Source organism: Podarcis cretensis, assembly GCF_951804945.1.
Source record: "Podarcis cretensis genome assembly, chromosome: 6".
NCBI lineage: Eukaryota > Metazoa > Chordata > Lepidosauria > Squamata > Lacertidae > Podarcis > Podarcis cretensis.
The window spans coordinates 50569000-50578419 of record NC_137175.1 but is presented as its reverse complement, the minus strand read 5'-3'; positions in this window follow the sequence as shown (position 1 = coordinate 50578419).

Sequence of the window (9420 nt, the reverse complement as noted above, 5' to 3'; positions counted from 1 at the left end):
CCCGCCAGCACTGCTTTCCCCCTGTCCTTACCAATGAAATCTGAGATTGCTCCCCTGTTCTCACAGCTTCTACCAAAAGCTGTTTGTTGAATAGAAGTTGCGTATAAGATAAAAAAAGCCACAGAAGCAGAAAGAGGGAACCTGCATAAAACTAGACAACGACTGCAATCCTTCTGGTGCATAGGATTGCCCTGTGGGTCAGATTAACAGGGCAAAATCCACAGCATTGGTTTCAAACAGATATTAAATATAGCAAATTTTACCAGCTGAGCATCTGACTATGTATGTAATTAAACACACACACACACAACCTCTAGATTGTCTTGTTTATTTAGCAACAACGCTACAACTATTAAGTATGAGAGAACTTGAAAGATCCAGTTCTCAGGTAGCATCATTTGTATTTCACTCTGACAGGATTCTTCTTTCTGCTGCTCCTTTCTGAGCCCCTCCAATATTTCTAGGCATGCTACTGCCTGCAATTTACCCAAAAGTGCACCTGTTTAGACCTATTTCCTCTGTTTGCCCTTCTTTCATCCCTATCCCTTTTCACCTGGTTCAGCTCCCAGTGTAAAGGTGAGTGCCTGCTGCTGCTTTCTCAGGTGGCAACCCTGTACACCTGGACCTGAGAGCAAGTCCCTTTCCACTCAGTGGGACTTGTTTCTGAGCAGATATGTGTAGGGTTGCACTCTCAATCACTGGCAGCCTGCCTCTCGACCAGGGTATGTTGCTCAATGCTTGTCGCATTTCATTTCATTCTCTTTCCTCACCTTATCTTTGTAATAATCTTCTTGTATCTTCCATAAACATGCGTCTTTTCTTCTCAGAATTGCGGGCATGGAGTGTTTTTGCCCAAATAACCACACAAAATAAACACAAGCTTTTGTGCAACCGTGGATGATTTTTCAAGTGTGGGTACCCGCTTTCCGAACCATTCACATGATGTAGAGAAGTACATACCTCCTTCTTTACAATGAGCATCAAATATTTCTTAGGTCAAATGGATGAAGTTGAATGAGCACATCACAGAATTCTAACTTCTTCTATTATCTAGTGAGGTTTCTGTGATGGACAGAAGCACTCTCAAAAAAGGTGGATAATGCGCTCATCTGACAAAAAAACTTTGAGGAAAAAGCACTTCAGGATTTTTTGAATTTCCGCTTTCCTGTTATCTCCTTGTTTTAACTCCTCTCCTTGGCCATTTTCACACAAACCTTTAATTCAGATTAGCACACACACAGGGCCGGATTTAGGTTTGATGAGGCCCTAAGCTACTGAAGGTAACATATTTTAATATGTGATATATTAGGGAGCAGGCTAGCTGGCGAGACCCATCACTTACATCATAGGAGCCTACGCAACACAAAACACTGTTGCTGTATGTAGGTTTAATTTTATTTGTTTTTTATCTTATATTTTGGAAATGTACATCCAGTCCCCCCCTTTTGATCTTATCTTAGATTTTGGAAATGTACATCCATATTTTTTCTTTAAATTTTTTTGGGGCCCCCAAGAGAGTGGGGCCCTAAGCTATAGCTTGTTTAGCTTATACATAAATTTGGCACCACACACACACACACACCTTTGTTTCAATGCTATCTGTTCTTACTTAGATCCAATTCATATAATCATTGGCTACCTGGTAGCTGACTGTGTACAACTGTGGCTCATGCATGGAGCTGAAATATTGCACACCACTGCAAATGCTTTTTAAAGAACAAAACCACAAACCTGACTCCTGCAGTAAAATCTGACACAGGATGGTGGCTGCAAATAATCAGATGGCTAGAAGCAGCCAAGGCGGTAGGCAGGGATATGCAAATCTCTCAGTTTCAGGTTCTCTCAGTCTTTCCCCCATTAAAAATTAGATTCTCTGCATTTCTACATCAGTTTGTGAATTTTGTTTAAGTCCTCATGAAAATTCACCAGTGAATTTCTCCTAATATACACTTATGTATGCAATTCTGTGTAATATACATGTTTTTGAAGAGCAATTTCCCCTGAAATAATGCATTTTGTATGCTATATTCACCAATATGTGCATCTTTATACACATATTACCCCAGTATATGCAGTTTCTTATGCATTACTTGGCCTAAAAGGAGAATTGCAAAATTCAGGGACTTTTGAAGGATGGCTGTGTTTCAATTCATGTATAGCTTCAGATAGTACAGATTTGGTAGGTTCACCTTTAAATGCAAACGCAGTCAAGTTTCTCCTCCATCCCTACCAGTAGGTAACAGCTTTTCAGTGGTCACTATATGCCAAATGTGACTTGATCCGGGAAGAGGAGTTAAAATGGAGGTAGCAGGAATATGAAGTCCTCTTTAAAGAAGTGAGCATACCTCTGTTTCTGGTTTCTGAAATAGGAGTCTGGAAGCTGGAGGCTGCAGAGCACTAACATGCCCCAGGCTGTTATTTAAAAAGAAAAGAAAAACCACATATGGCTGGTTGTGGCTCTCAGTCTGCCTCCTATGGAGGTCTGAATTGGGGGTGTAGGCTGTGGCTTGCCTCTTCAGTACCCCTGTTCATTGCTGATTTCAACCTCAAAACCTCTCCCCTCCATGTGATACCCTTTTTCCTCCAGTTTACTGGAAATCCCTTCTTTTTCTCTCAGTTGCTATGGCAACCATGAGAAGGTCAATTAGATAACGGATGTGCATGTAGGGATTAGATGTCAGATGGTTAACAGCCTGGCTTGATAGACAGCTTTTCCTCAATTTTTAACAACTTTGCTGTTGTAGTAACTGATTACCCTCAGTTGCAAAAACATAATAGCCTTCTGTAATTCAACTTCCTTCAAACAACACAAGTGGTTTACACTTACGCTCAGGCATATTGTACCCTTTCCTAAATTACAAAATGTGCGACCCATTTTTTTTAAGTTTAAAAAACCCTCACTCCTGACTGCGTGCCAACTTTCTATGGAAAGCAAATCCACAAAGGTCAGGCTAACACGGAAAGCTGAATGAATATCTGTAAAAGTAAGGTTGGGAAATGCGATGCCCTGCTTACTATTTTGGGATCTTGAATTTAAGCTGCTGATTACAGAATTATACGACTGGACAAGGCTTGATCAAATCCCACCACAGGCCATAAGGATACTGTGCACTTGCGCTGTATACACACAAGGACTGCAGTCTAGCTCGTTGTATTAATTAATCCAAAGAAATTTATTTCTAATGCCCTAAAGGGTATCATTAGCAACAGCAGCCTTGCCACCCCACTCCCAAATTCAAAAAGGCCAGTGGGCAGTATTAATAGTAATAGTAGTAGTAATTGCTGCTGCTGCTGCTATCATCATCATCATCATCATCATCATCAGGGTGCTTACTCACAAACTCATCACCAAGAGGTAAGAAGGTGAGGCAGTAAGATCTGGCAGTTGGCAGCTATTTGACCGTTTGACTACCTGTGTCTATGATAATGTCACAGTCCACACAGAACCGAGAAGTAGAATTAATCTGAATATTGCAAACCTAAAATTACTGGTAATAATACCATATTGGCCCAAATATAAGCCGCACCTGCAAATAAGCCGCACCTTTAAAATTCAAAGGGGAAAAAGAAAAAAAGACAATAGCTGAATATAAGCTGCCTGCAAAAGTTGCTGTACAATCTCTAAAATCGTGAATCGCTATTCAATTGCTACAAATCCATAGGCACTCACACCCGTAAATGGCAAATGTAGAATAAAATCCTATGGGTACTAGAGAGGACCCGCAAGTGGGTTAAACACCTGTTCATAGCACTGTAAATACAAATAAAAAAGCCAATATTGCACTGTAAAATACGGGAAAAGTGATGAATGGCATTAGAATTAATTGCACAACAGTCTCAAGCTTGCAAATCAGCAATAAAACATTTTTTGTTCCGTTTTACCATATGTCTGTTTCAGCAGCGATATCATAAAAGCCAGTTTTTGTAAGGTCGCGAATTTAAGCTACACTTTGACTTTTCATGGTCGGAATTTGGAAAAAAAAGTGTGGCTTATATTCGGGCCAATACGGTATATTAACAATAATGAATGAAGCAAACATAGTAGGGCAACTGGAGTGGAAAGTCAACAGTGATCTAGAGGAGGGAGGAAAATAAGCAAGGGTCCCACACCACTCTTTCAGTCCGGGGTTTGTTGACATATTTTCCAGCTGGCAATAGTTATGGTGGCCTCAGCCTCATTCTGGAGGGAGAGTTTGAAAACAAGTGGGGGAGTGGGAATGGTCTCAGATCAGGTTGTTCAGCACTGCTCACCAAGTTACCGTGACCACACTTTCTCCCTCAAACAGGAATGGTTGTCTTGTTTTTCGGTTTTGCTTTTTTTTGAAGGGGAAGAGGACTTCTCACTGGATCCAGCTGCTGGCTGTCCCTTGGGCCTCACCTCAGAAATCCAGCAGGCCTCTGGACCAGATAAAGGTTGACTTTGATCCTTGACTGAAACAATCCTGTGGTGAAAGCATGATAATACAATCAGGTACGAGATACTGATATGATGAAGTACAGAAATGATGCAATAAGCTCTCAGAACCCTTTGTCCTTTACTGTTACCATTGGTGGTCCTGCTAGGGCCATTTCCCCATCTTAAACCTGATCTCTGGTGTGGCATGGATGCTACCCCACCCCTGGTGCTTTCCTTGGATTTGCTGCCTTGGAATTCCTCCTCCTTAGTGACACACGTTGATACAGGCTGCAGTTGCTCATGGTGAGGTATAAATATTCTGCAAATGCCTTGGAGGAGCTCTTTAGCCATACATTTTGGAGTATTGCCTTTTTGCCCAGTAACAGATTCTGGAGAATCCCTGCCATGCATTCCCCTCGTAATTTGGAGTCACTGTGTGGCACCTTTGTCCCCTGGCTTTGGAGTTATTGCTATGATTTTCATGCAATAAATAAGATTAAATTATCTGTATCTATAAAGAAGGAGCAAAGTCAAAAAAATTCCTCCCACTTTGATAAGAGCAAGACAGGGGCAAATATTTAAGCTCTCTACCTTGGCCTGTCTTGAGGGTAGACCCCACCACCTTTGTGTGAAACAAAACCAAACCCAGTGGCACAATGACATTGAACATCACATCCTTTAAAAGACATAAACTACAGAAATATCTCACCTGAAAAGTCCCTTAGTTAGCTTGGATAGGCTGAGCCACTATGTGCAGCAGAATAAAATGGGAAATTTTGGGAATACGACTCTTTACCTACAAGTCTGAAGTAGTGCCATCCATTCAACTATCTCAGCATTCTTTTGCCTCATTCTGCTGAATGAAGCTGACTATGGCTTGGGACAGATTCAGCTAACTGGTCCCACCAGCAGAAGCCCATGAAAGATTTGCACTAGCACAGTTGGACTTCCTTACCCCTTACCAGTAGTGCACACTCTTGGGGAAACCTCTGCTTGGCTTAAGAGCAAAGTGTTTTTCAATGAAGAACAATCTGGTTGAATAAGAAACCAAAAAAGCCCCTCATTTCACCACTTTGCTAAAAATAGCACAGCCTGTGGTTTAAACTGTATAGAAACATGTCTCGTCTTGAACTCTTTAATGAAGTGAAACAAAAATTCATACATTAGTCATCCTTTGCACAGTCTGGCTGGCAAGTCTAACTTGGACTAGTTTATTCTTATTCGTATTATTATGTCTGGTGGTTCCCTCACTGCGAGAAGCGAAGTTACAAGGAACCAGGCAGAGGGCCTTCTCGGTAGTGGTGCCCGCCCTGTGGAACACCCTCCCACCAGATGTCAAAGAAATAAACAAATATTTGACATTTAGAAGACATCTGAAGGCAGCCCTGTTTAGGGAAGCTTTAAATATTTGATGAATTATTGTATTTTAATATTTTGCTGGAAGCTGCCCAGAGTGGCTGGGGAAACCCAGCCAGATGGGCGGGGTATACATTATTATTATTATATTATTATGCTGGGACAGAGATGGTTAGACTGATACAGCTTTTTTGCCAGGAAAAGGATTTTCACAGTGAGCGGGGAGGATGTAGGAGTGGGATGAACATTTTGAATTTTTCTTTCCAGCTATTCCTTGAGTGGGGGCTAAAGCAAAACCCTCCTAAAAAACAACAACAACATGATGGGGAGGTGGGAAAGGAATTTCTCTGAAATTTCCAGGAAGGGTTAGCCATCCAATTGACTTGACCTTAGAGGTGGCCAGGATTTTTCATGTTTTCTTAATATATATAATATTTTAAGTTTTAAAAGAAAACTTAAAATAAACAACGAATCAACAAAATGAACACTGAACTATCTCTCTAGATAAGCAAGGTAAGCATTTTTTCAGTGTCATTATTTGCACTTCTGGGCAAAATTGTCAGATGAATCAGTTCCCAATCAGTTCCCAATCAGTTCCCAATGCTCACATCATCACAAGGCTCCTTCTGCAGCTTCCTGCTGGCTGCACTTCCTGGAAAGCCTTGGGATCAACTCCACAACAATTGCATTGTTTTGCTCCCAAGGCATCGCGTTGTTTTGCTGCCAAGAAAGTGTGGCTGGCCAGAAGTGTCTCAAGGTTCTCTCCATAGCATCTTACCAGCTGCACTTCCAGGGCTGGTGGGGGTGTGGCCTGGGGAGACTCTCAAGGGCCAGAGAGAGAGAGAGGGCTAGAAGGCTGCATTTGGCCACTGGGCTTGGGATTCTCCACCCCACCTTTAACTCTTAAATTGCCACCATTAACTTTCAGTTTTCCTAGACCCATTTTGAGTCAAGCTAATGACCCCTCCCCTCCCCAGATGTGTCAAAATCTGATGTGCGGGTTTCTTAACAATATGCCCCCAAAGCTGTGAGCTTATGGAAAGTATACATTATGGAGATGGCTCTGGCAAGTGCAAAGAAAGCTGATTCTCTTCTACATGTTACACTGCTTTCATAGATACCCCTGATTTGACCTTTGTCCTTGAGACCTTTTCATTTGTTAGGGTTTTTTTCTTTCATTTTCAGAGGCCAAAGGTTGAGAGACATCAAAGTCCTTTTTTATCCCCAGTATCCTTACAATTATACAGGACTGCAGTCATGGTTCCTGGCCACTAGAGGCCACTGTAGTCTTTATGCATATATAGAGAGACAAAGACAGCAATTGTTGGTGACAGTGTTGGTTTATTAGGGAGGGGGAATCCAACATGAACTAAAAATATCACAACGTAGCAAGTATCCAGACATCTGTTCCTCATCTCACATCCCAGTTAGACACCCCATTTATGGGAGCTAATTCATTATTAATTGTAGAACTATGGGTTGGCCACTCCCTCTCTCATCTGTTTTCTTGGTTGCCTTGTTGTGGAGCACACACTCCATATGCATAAGGTCTTAGAATCCTAGAGTTGGAAGGGACCCAAGGGTCATCTAGTCCAACCCCCTGCAATGCAATGCTAAAGCAACCATGACAGATGGCCAGCCAACCTCTGCTTAAAAACCTCCAATGAGTCCACTACCTTCCGAGGGAAGGTCAAGCAGCTCTTACTGTCAGAAAGTTGGTTCTTAGCATCCATCTATCTCAAGAGACTATGGAGGGCAGCTCCAGGGGAGAAGTCAAACTTCTGGAGAATCACAGCAGCTGCTGTGGCATGCCGACACCTTCTAGGAACTATACATGTATTTTAAGAAGCAGATAAAATTGGGATATTATTTCATCTATTTCCATAAGGATATTGTAAGTGGCTTTTGAGATGTAACCCTAAAGTAGAGCTTCATACATTATAGCGACCTTTTTGATCATGCAGTGGGATTACTAGCATAAGATTAATAATATTTCATATTGCCCAGCTGTCTAAAGGCTTCCAAAATGTAGCCCTTCATATCCTAGGTAATAAGAGCCTTATCTGCTGGTTTAAATATAACATGCACTCAACTGCCAATATTGTTGTTGTGTAAATATGCAATGTGACTGCATCTGGAATAATGCATAAAGTTCTGGCCGCCTCACCTGAAAAAGTATTTCTCTCTCTCTCATAGTACTAGAACTTGGGGCTATCCAATGAAGTTGAGTGTTGGAAGATTCAGTACAGACAAAAGAAAGCTCTTCTCACAGCGTATAGGAATTTGTTCCTACAAGAGATGGTGGTGGCCACCTCCTCAAATGGCTTTAAAAGAGGATTGAACAAATTCATTGAGGACAAGGGTATCAATGGCGGACAACCACGATGGCTATGTTCTACCATCAATGTTGGAGGAGGAATGCCTCTGAATAGTACTTACTGGGAATCACAAATGTGGATAATGCACTCCCATTCTGCTTGTGGGATTCCGATGGACGTCTGGTTGATCACTGTGAGAAAAGGATGCTGAACTAGTTCTGCCTTTGGCTTGATTCCACAGCCACATCACACAGCCTCATGTACTTTCTCTACACTTGGGGAACACCGATGAATTTTATGTTTTAATTTCAATGGCAGATTCCAGTTGTAAGATCACATAGCGCACAACCAACTTCTTTGCTGTGGCCATCAAAACTAGATCACAATTATTGAAGGGGAAATTAGTCCAAATTTTCTGTATTTTTACCTATTTCTGGATTTTGCAATGTTTTTGTAAAAAGGGCACAATTTGTGTGCGGGGGCAGGTGTTTTGTTCCCCCCTACCCCACTTATCTTGATACTCTTACAGTGTATTTGATGTTTATGGTCTGTAGACCAAATACACTTGACTTGAATATTCATTATGTAAAGTGTAGAGTAACGTGATGACTCATTCAGAACATCTGCTGTCAGCATTTCCTAGTTCCTATATGCTTTAAGTCTAAAGCATTCATGACCTCACTGCAAACAAGACCATGAGGACTGCACTCAGCTCCCTTCTGGGTGAGTAGGAAATTGCTAGGCTAAGAAATCCAACATAAGCAAGGAGAAATAGCTCAGAGAGAGAGCAAATGCATTGCACATAGAAGGTGGCAGACTCAGTCTCAGTCCCTGTCATCAGCAGTTAAGAGGATCAGGTAGTAGCAGGCAATGTGAAATAACTCTTTTCTTCCTGATACCCTGCAGAGCTGATGTCAGTCAGAGTGGACAAACAGACAGACAAATAGTCTGACTTGGTTTAAGGGTGTTTCCTATGCAGGCAGATAAAAGTGAGCAACCCACAGAAACGGAATCTACATGCCAGTCAGTGCGCCTGGCTGGTTGGTGGTTTGAGCCCACCTAGGGAAGGATTCCTACATTGTAGGGAGTTGGGCTAGATGATTCTCAGGGTCTCTTCAGATTCTATGATTCTTTGAGTAATAATAATAATAATAATAATAATAATAATAATAATAATAATTTATTATTTATACCCCACCCATCTGGCTGGGTTTCCCCAGCCACTCTGGGCAGCTTCCAACAAAATATTAAAAATACAATAAAACATCAACCATTAAAAACTTCACTGAACAGGGCTGCCTTCAGATGTCTTCTAAAAGTCAGATAGTTGTTTATTTCCTTGACATCTGA